Genomic DNA, 10900 nt, shown 5'->3' with positions numbered 1-10900 from the left:
TTTTGGCTATAATTATATGATGTTATCTTGCGAGTTATCAATGATGTGAACTCGATTTTCAATAAAAATGAAAAAGTATAATTATTTTCAAATTTCTCCACTCACTGAGCTATCAACTCATAAATTTTCCCGTAATTTTTCTACAGGTGGAAATTGATTCTTTTTAGCTGGAAGAGGCTAATGATTTCAGAATGAGAGTCACACGACATGTTGAGTATTATAACTCATTTTGATGAAGCACAAAGTAAATAATTTGGGCCCATCGCATTATGTTTTACATAAGCATTTGATTTTGTTGCATTTTTTGAAATAACTCATAGTTATCCTTGATGATAGATTTGACATCTAGTTAGCATCTATCATCGGCGCACATCACGTTTTGAGTTCGCTAGGGTGATTTGGGATGGGTCGTGTCATATCTGTTCACAACAAAGGCCGAGTTCACCTAATATATATATAAGTATTTGGTTAGCAAAACCCTCGAAATAAGTACTAGGTTACCAAAATCCCCAAAAATAAAAACTAGGTGGCCAAAATCAAGGATAAGTTCAAGAATAGCCTCCTCTTATCAATATGAAGGGTCTGAAGAAGGTCTTTTGGTTATGGGTATAAATACACTCTTCTTGCCACCTTTTCAATATCACCCAGAAAACAAACCGATTTATGCCTTGCATATTGTGGACAAGTGTGTAATGGATGTGTATTAAATTATGTTATTTGTTAATAATTTATTCTCAGATTTACTGAGTTAACCAACTTATGACCAATTTTAATTTAGGAATAAAAGGGAGTCTTGCCTAGAATCAAGTAAACAAAAAATAATATTCGAAAGATTGTCAAATTGCCCAAAAAGTTCCCAGTCAATAACAATATGAGAGCTTCAAAGTATCTTTTATTTTATGTCCATATGTACTTCCTAAGTTTGATTTTGATGACATTCTCCAGGGGCATTTAGGATACAGTTTGGTAGAAATCATCGTAAGTCAAGAAGAGGATCATTTGATTGAGAATGCAGAGGAGTTGAGTTCAGCTCTGGTACAGCCGAATCTTTTTCCTCACATAGGCGTAACAATTGTTAGGTTTAATGTAATGGACGATTCTGGAACGAAAAGGACAAAATTGAACATGTATAAAAGTCAAGGAGTTTGGTGCAATTTTGTATAGATGAGTTAGGTAGGTTAGGGTTCGAGCATGAAATAAGGAAAGAAGAATCGCGCAGAATTTCGCTCGCTACTCTCCAAGACATTGCTCGAGCTATAAAAATTAGAATGCTCATCACTCGCGGACTTCGCTTGAGCGAAAAAACCCTTTGCTCGCTTGTCATTGAGCTTTTGCTCAAGCGATAGTTCATACCAAGAAACCCTAATTTGCAATTTTCGAGAATTTTAACATGTCCATACTACCCAAAACATCCACTATATAAATACCTGCTTCTCTTCAAGAAATTCTTTGGATTGAATATTATGAGTAACTTCATATACTACATTCATATCTTTCAATCCTTTCATGCTTGAGTGTTGCAATTATTAAAAAATAATAATAAATAAAATCAAAAGTCCACAAATCAAACACCAAAACCCGTACTTTTAGAGCATCTATCAGTTGAAGAACAAGGAGTTCCGATTGTTAGAGAACAAGGAGTTTTTGGGGAATCCACAGGAGATAGATAAAATCAGAAAGTTGAGAGTTGGTGTAGGCGCACGTAACCCACAAGGGGTTTTCTCCGTCAACAAATATCATGTGTTATTTACTTCTCTGTAATGTATTATATTGCGGCAATTCAACATAGGATAGATTGTATGTGAATTCATATTGACAAATTAATAACTGTGACTTGTTGCAGTTATTAATTTAATCATTTAAATTCCGCATAAATACCTGTTTATCCCCTCTAAGTGTGTGTTGGGTTGAACTGTATAATTTTCAACAATGTCTGATCTGAGGCAACATCATCTGAACCTTCAGAATGCTTTTGAATGTAGTTTGGCACCAGGAAACTGTCCCAAGTGAAGCTATAATAGAGGAAACAGGCCTAGGTGACCAATTTTGTGGCATGACACAACAAATGGCTACTAACTTAAAGCATGAAGACAAAATTGATCAACCTCGCAGAAATATTTCTGTGCTGAATCAGTGCGCAAGTCAAGGGTTTCATAATGAATTTACCTTACTAGCTGAAGGGATAAAAATTACCACACATGGTACTTTAGATGTTAAATTTAATTAATAATATGAATAAATATGTGATTGTACAACATGTACATAATACTTATTACAAATCTACAACTAATCCAAATAGAAGACACAAATATTTCTATTTTGGTCTTGGATCTCAATTTTTCTGGTGGTTCTTTAGGATTACTGTACTTTTTTTTTTGGATAATTCTCACATGCCCCCCTGTTTGGACAGGAGCCTGTCCGAGAAGCAAGGCCCTTTTTGTTTATGTTCAACTTGAAGCTAAGCAGTGGACATAAAGTTTAAGAATCAAAAATTGTGACGTGCATAGAAAGTCCATTGGTTACCAAAATGATTGAGTATATAGTAAATGTTCAATCTTATTTTTAGTATAAAGAAACATTTATTTTCAATAAATGATGTGCATTTGTAGGTGCTAGACCTAATATTATTTGATCGAACTGTCCAAAGCTGAATAATGTCATTAATTATATATTTGTGACTCACGTTTTGAGATGTGAAACTTGACTAAAACTGAGTGTAATAGATGAAATGTCAGAATAGTAGATAGGGTTAGAAATGGTGGTTCATGCCATTAATATGAAACCTTTCGGTGCATTTCCGACTCCCAAAAGAATAAAACTAGTATAAAATCATTAAACAAAAGAACCAAACATGGTGAAATCATATGACAGAGCCAAAGGAAGAAGCACCTTAATTTTAATATTGAGTGCAAACATTTTGAGTAATTTCAGCTTAGCTAGCGTTAGTACTCAAATGAAGCTCTTGCAGTCTTTTAATTACAGAATCCATATCATCACCAGATGCTTCAAGAGATTTCTCTAGAGACTACAAATCTTTTATACTTTTGTTGTTTACTGAATTAGTCATAGGAATACAAGCTAAAGTGCTATGAACGTGACATGGTCCACTTGCTAATAGCTCTCTCATACACAAAACATCAAAAATCACTAAATAATATAATTAAAAATGGGAAATATGCTGAAATTATTGAGTATATATAAATAAGACCTCTAAAATGAAATTAGTTGTATATTATAACATTGTGCGTATCAAATATCACACACTACTAAAAAATAGAGCTTCAGGCACGGATTTTCCGTTCCTAAAGCCTCAATATTCATTGCTAATAATCTTCACCAACGGAATATTTACGACCACAAATCCGTTGGTAATTTGAGGGTCGCTGATGGTTATCAATGGATCATGTTGTAGGTAAAGAGTAAACATTTTACCAACGAATTTTCCGTTGGTAAAGTGTGAATCTTTTACCAACGGAATTTTCGTTGGTAAAAGTCTTAACCAATACCAATCGACTTTCCGTCGGTAAATGTTTATCATTACAATTGGTAAAAATCAATGTTGTAAATAATTGTATGGTAAAAAAATTATTTATTATTATTATTATTATTTATTTAATAATTTTTTTTTAATTTTTAGCCAACTGAATTGAAATGCCAAAATATTGTTTAACTCCTTCTTGGATCACAAATTTATAGAGGGCAACTACAAAGATATTGCTGTAAACTTCCGATGTGGGATGAGTGAATTATTTTTACCAAAGGATAATTCGTTTCTAATTTCCAATGGAATATCCATTGTTGAATTATCAAAATGTTAGATGGTTATATTAGGCACGGAATATCCGTTGGTAAAGAGATATCATTTTTACTAACGGATAATCCGTTTCTAATTACCAACGGAATATCCGTAGGTAAAAGATCAAAATGTTAAACGGTTATATTAGGCACGGAATATCCGTTGGTAAAGAGATATCATCTTTAAACGAAAAATATGTTGCTGATTATTGTAGCTAAAAGTGAATTACTTTTATCAACGGGTAATCCGTTTCTAATTACCAACGGATCTAATCCGTTGGTAATATTCGGTACATCACCTGTGGAATATCCGTTGGAGGAAGATCTAAATTTTAAACGGTTACATTAGGCATGAAATATCGGTTGGTAAAACGATATCATCTTTACCAACGAAAAATTCATTGCTAATTATCATAGCTAAAAGTGAATTACTTTTACCAACGAATAATATGTTTCTAATCACCAATGGATGCAATCCGTTGATAATTTTCCGTAGGTGAAAAGCTGTTTTTTAGTAGTGACACAATGATGCAACTAATTCAAAACAACGATATTTTTGCCTAGTAGAGAAATCATACAAGAGAAATAACAAATAAATTTATTATCGGAGTTTTAGTAATAATAACACTCCCTGATAATATGGTAAGTGTTATAATATTCCTTCAGAACACTGGCCGATTCACCTAATAAAGACAGAATACAAATAGTAGGTTACCATAATCCCAGAAAATAAATATCAGATGGCCAATAGCATGGATTAGTTCAAGAATAGATTCCTCTTATCGAAAAGAAGGGTTTGAAGATCTTTTGGTTATTTATGGATATGGATACACTCTTTATTGACACCTTTATATTATCATCCAGAACACAAATCGATTTATGGCTTGTATATTCCGCACTGCTGTGCAATGAATATGAGATGTAATCAAAACAGCAGACTATCAGCAACTGGAACACGAGAAAGCAGAGAAAACAGAAATGAACGAGAGCAGGAGGAAAAAATAGAACTTTTCTTTTTTCACAAAACTTCATTTCATACACTATTAGGGCTCCAAAAACACACTACAAGTTACATTTTTAGCCTCTCTTGTTTTACAAATTACATTGACTTTTCTAATAAAAACACATTACACAATAACATTCTCCCCCTTAATGTGTTTTTCTTCAATTCCTAATGCTTCTCTCAGCTGTTGGAATTTTCCTCTAGGCAATGCTTTAGTGAATATGTCAGCTACCCGCACTTCGGATCTGCAGAACATCAACTTCACTTCTTGTTCTTCAATTGCATCTCTGACAAAGTGATGCTTGATTGCATTATGTCTACTAGATCTGTAGCTTCTCCTTGCTTTTCACCACTATCTTCAAGAGTTCTTCTCAGCCAAAGTGCTTGAGATGTGGCAAGTGCAACTAAAACATATTTAGTTTCTGCTGATGATTGGGCAACTGATTGTTGCTTCTTTGAACACCGAGAAAATATACTTAATCCAATAGAAAATGCATAATTAGATGTGCTTTTCATATCATCTACACAACCTCCACAATCCCTGTCACAAAATCCAGTTAACTTTACTTGAGAATTTCTGGAATATTGAATTCCATAGCTCATTATGCCTTGAATGTATCCGAGCACTCTTTTTGCTGCTGCAAAGTGAACATGAGAATGCATAAATCTTGAAAGCACGCCTGCTGAAAACATAATTTCATGTCTTGTAGCAGTGAGATAAAGTACATTTCCATTCAGACTTCTATTGTAATATATTAGTTTAATTAAAAGAAAAGTCAAAAAAAAAAAAAGAAGAAGAAGAAGAAGAAGAAGAAGAAGAAGAAAAAGAAAAAAAATGAGGAAAACGGTGGCTTAGGCGGTGGATATATATATATATACCCACCAAACTCAAAACAAATCCATTTCGATACACACAAACACACACACCAAGAAGCTGAGGAAAAAAGAAGAAAAAAAAAAGGGAGGAAGGAAAAAAAAAAAAAAAAATGGAGGCAGGAAAAAAAAAAAAAAAGGGAGGAAGGAAAAAAAAAAAAAAAGGGAGGAAGGAAAAAAAAAAAAAAAGGGAGGAAGGAAAAAAAAAAAAAAAGGGAGGAAGGAAAAAAAAAAAAAAAGGGAGGAAGGAAAAAAAAAAAAAAAGAAGAAGAAGAAGAAAAAGAAAAAAAAAAAAAAAAATTTTGCCAACATGTTAGAAAATAAGTTCTTCTAGTATTAGGATTGAATTCTTCAAAGTTAAAGGTATGTAAAAAGTTACTTATTGTCAAGTTATATTTAATTTTATAGTTGTTCGATTGTTAGATTAAATTCAATTTTATTGAAGGGGTTAAGTATAATAAGCTATGAAATTGAGTAAAATAAAAGAAAAATTAGTATTAGTGATTAAAGGGACTTTAAAAATTGCTTAAACGTGAAATGATTAAATTTGGATATCGCCTATTTAATTATAGAAGTTACTTTAAACAATTAATTTTTGATTTAAAAATTATATCATATTTTAGGCGGCGATACGGATATCGAGACAACTGAGTTGATTTTGCAAACATAGTTCTATGAGTGAAAAAATATAAATATTTTTAAAATATTTATGAATTAAGTATATTATTAAAGTATGTGCAATTACGTGTTCGAATTATATGATTATTATGAAAATATCTCTTATTATGATATATATGGACTTTCAAATATTGTATATAGTACATTGTGAATTATATGATCTTGAGATCGACCAGAAAAGTACCCGTGATTATATATATTTTTCTAGTTCACTGAGGAGCATTAGTCGTGTTCTATTCTACACGGAGGGGTCTTGACCTGATATTAATCTTGATCGTGTACATATAGTTCATAGAGAGATATTGACCATGTTCTAAAATTGATTACCAAAGGTCTTGAGACCGACTTTCGTTCACGGAGGGGGCCAAAGACCCATGACGAAAGTTTTTAGCCTAAGGGGTGGATTACAGATTTTAGTCAGATTGTACATTTTTGGTGGATCACATGTGATGTGATGAAATGATGGTATATATATCAGTTGATGACTAAATCGTGATTATGAGATGATATTTACAATATTATGAAAATGCCTCACTTTTTGTCTATAACTGTATGAGGCTATCATGTGAAGTATTTAATGATATGAACTTGACGTTTGATAAAAATGTTTAAAGGAGAAAGTATGATTATTTTTGAAGTCTTCCACTCACTGAGCTATCAACTCATATTTTCTAAAATTATCTTTATAGGTATATTGGTCTTTGATAGCTTGAGGAGCTTGGTGATTTCAATGTTAGTGCCACATGACATGTTGAAGGATATGAGTCAATTTGATTGAACCACAAAGTAAAGTTTTGGGCCTATTGCACTCTGTTTTTATAAACATTAGGTTTTATTGCATATCTTGTAGTAACTAATAGTGAACCTTTGTGATGGATTTGACATCTAATCAGCATCTATCATCGGCACACGTCACGTTTCGGGTTCACTAGGGTGATTCGGGATGGGTCGTGTTATCTATAGATAGCAGCATCACCTTTCTCCTTCCATTCTCTTTCATCTATCTTTCATTGACCACAAGAGGCATATCTATTGGTTTACAACCAAACATTATGAACTTTTTCAGAATTTTTTTAGTATATCCTTTCTGAAAAATAAACTATACTTCTTCATCTTGATAAACTTCAATTCCCAAAAAATTACATAGCTTCCCCAAGTCATTCATTTTATACTTCATCATTATTTCCATTTTAAAACTCTCCATCATTTCAGCTTTGCTATTTGTTATCACCAAATCATCAACGTAAAGTGCCACAATAAGAATATAACCAATACCTTGCCATGCTCTAGGTGCTTATTTCAGCCCATAGAGCACATTCTTTAGTTTGTACACATTTTCTTCATAACCTTGAATGATAAATCCTAAAGGTTGCTCAACATACACATCTTCTTTTAATTCTCCATTTAGAAGAGTTGACTTCACATCAAGTTGATATAACAATCAACCTATTTGAGCAACTAAAGAAATAAGAGCTCTCACTATATCAAGTCGAGCTACCGGTGCAAAATGTTTCTTGATAATCAATACGAGGATGTTGTAGGTAGCATTTTGCAACCAACCTTGCTTTATTTCTTTGCATAGAACTATCTAAGTAATATTTCACCTTGTAAATCCACTTTACACCTTAACTTCTTTGTCTTCAGGTCTATCAACAAGCTCCCATGTGTTGTTCTTTTCAATTACATCAATTTCTTCTTCCATGGCTTTCTTCCAAGTCTCTTCTTTTGATACTTCTTCAAAATTTTCAAGCCCACCATGCAAAAATTACATCTTGCATAAATTTCATCTAAATTTATCAATCTTACTGGAGTTGAGCTTGGCGATGAACTTGATGATGATGAGCTAGATCTTGGATTTGATGATGTTGAACTTCGATTTGAAGGTGTTTAAAGAGAGAGATTTTCAAAATTATGAGCTTCCCGAGTTGCATTTTGCCGTGAAATAGTTATTGGAACATATTACTTTTCTTCTTTACCTTGCTTCCAATTCCATTTAGCCTTTTGGCTATTGATGACATTGTTGGCTTTCAAACTGTATAGTCCATAGCCTTTTGACATAGAACTGTAACCAACAAATATGCATTTTTCACTTGCTTCATCCAGCTTGTATCTTTTGTCCTTCGATATTTGAGCATATCTAATACTCTAAGATGCTTAACTGATGGCTTTCTTCCAACTCCCACTACAAGCTTCAAAAGGTGTTTTGTTCCGTACAGCCTTTGTTGGACACCTGTTGATTATATACATTGCTTTATATACGGCTTCTGCCAAAAAACTTTCTGGTAGTCCTCCATCGCGCAACATTTATTTTGCCATTTCCATCACCATTTGATTTTTTCTTCCGGATACTTCATTTTTCTGTGTAATATAACCAACTATAAGCTGTCTATCCTTGCTTTCATCTTCACAGTTTTCTGAACTGATTGGAATGTACTCTTTTCCTCTGTCACTTCTCAAAATTTTGATTGACCGGCCACTTTGCTTCTCAACAAGGCATTTAAACCTCTTGAAGACTTCAAAAACTTCCAATTTTTGTCTCAAAAAAATAAACCCAAGTCATATGACTGTAATCATCAATAAAGAGAATAAAGTACTTATTATTGGAATGAGATGGAGTATGCATGGGGCCCTACATCAGTGTGCACCAACTTCAAAACTTCTTTTGCTCTCCAAGCTGCTCCTTTAGGAAATGATTGTCTATGATGCTATGCTTTCCAAGAGATAACCTTCACAAACTTCGTTCTTCACTTCAATGTTAGAATGTCCTTGCACCATATTTTTCCTTTGCAACAACTTGAGGCTTTCAAAATTCAAGTGCCCTAATCTCTTGTGCCATCAATCACAGTAGCTTTTAAGCTGACAACAACTTTTGTGTACTTCAATGTAAACAATATCAAGGCAGAGAGAAAAACATGAAGGAGAGAAAATTCATATATGTATCTCACACGTTCAACCTTTGAATTTACACTATTTATATACAAGATGCAAAACTGAAAATACAGCTAAACCAATAGAAAAATGACAACTCATCAAGCTATTTAACAAACTAACTACTTGGAATATTAAATAACTAACTAACTGGAGCTGAAAGCTGACTTCCCATTTTGTACATCCCCTCCTCAAGGTGGAGCATGTAAATCAATCATGCCCAACTTGGACAGAAGCTTAAAAAACTGGGGGCTGGCCAAGGCTTTTGTGAAAATATCCGCAAGTTGTTGATGAGTGGAGACGTGTTGTGGAAGAATGAAACCAGCCTTGTACTGATCACGAACTAGATGGCAGTCGATTTCTAAGTGTTTTGTACGCTCGTGGAAGACGGGGTTCTTAACAATGTGCAAAGCAGCTTGATTATCACACCATAGGTTAATAGGAAACGGAATTGAAAGATGGAAATCTCGAAGGATATAAGAACACCGTTGAAGTTCACAGACAACTGATGCTAAGCTTCTATATTCAGCCTCTGCTGATGAACGTGACACTGTAGTTTGCTTTTTTGTCTTCCAGGAGATTAATGCTGATCCAAGAAATACACAATAACCTGTGAGTGATCTACGAGTGGTTAAGCAGGCTGCCCAGTCGGCATCACAGTAGGCTTCAAGCTTCATTTCATTTTTCACTGGATAAAATAGTCCTTTCGAAGGACTGTCCTTCAAGTATCGAAGAAGATACATTGCTGCTGACCAATGTTGTTCACAAGGAGCATTAACATATTGACTTAACTGTTGAACACAATAAGTAATATCCGGTCTTGTAAAATTGAGGTAAAGGAGTCTTCCCACTAATCGCCTGTACTTATCAGGATGAGAGAGCAATGGTCCGGCTGATTCTGAAAATTTTGTTCCTTTTGGTATTGGTGTAGGGGCAGGTTTAGCACCCATCAAACCTGCATCTTTAATCAAGTCCAATGTGTATTTGCGTTGATTCAAGTATGTCCCTTCTGTACTTCTTGCAATTTCAATACCAAGGAAGTATTTGGCTATATCCAAATCCTTAATGGTGAACGTTCGATCAAGATATTCTTTAACTGCTCTTATCCCATTTTCATCATTTCCAGTCACCAAAACATCATCTACATACACTATTAAAGCAAGAAACAAAGTATCCTTTTTATGAATGAATAGGCAGTGATCATGTGAGGATTGATGAAAACCAAAATGTTTTATTTTGGAACAAAATTCCGAGTTCCATTGTCGCGATGCCTGTTTAAGTCCGTATAAGGACTTCCTTAGTTTACACACTTCTCCATTTTCCGCCTTTGAATATCCTTCTGGGGGAATCAAATAGACTTCTTCATCAATAAAACCATGTAAAAATGCATTGTTTATATCAAGTTGATGAATAGGCCAAGAATTCATAGTAGCAAATGCAATGAACAGCCTAACAGTCACAATTTTAGCTACTGGAGAAAAGCTTTCTGAATAATCGACTCCTTCCTTTTGGTGATACCCCTTAGCCACTAACCGGGCTTTATGTCTTTCTATAGTTCCATTGGATTTACTTTAACTTTGTAAACCCATTTACATCCAATTGGTTTCTTCCCAGCAGGTAATG

The sequence above is a fragment of the Olea europaea genome, chromosome 13 (assembly GCF_002742605.1).
Source record: "Olea europaea var. sylvestris chromosome 13, O_europaea_v1, whole genome shotgun sequence".
NCBI classification, from domain to species: domain Eukaryota; kingdom Viridiplantae; phylum Streptophyta; class Magnoliopsida; order Lamiales; family Oleaceae; genus Olea; species Olea europaea.
This window is presented reverse-complemented; position numbering follows the sequence as displayed.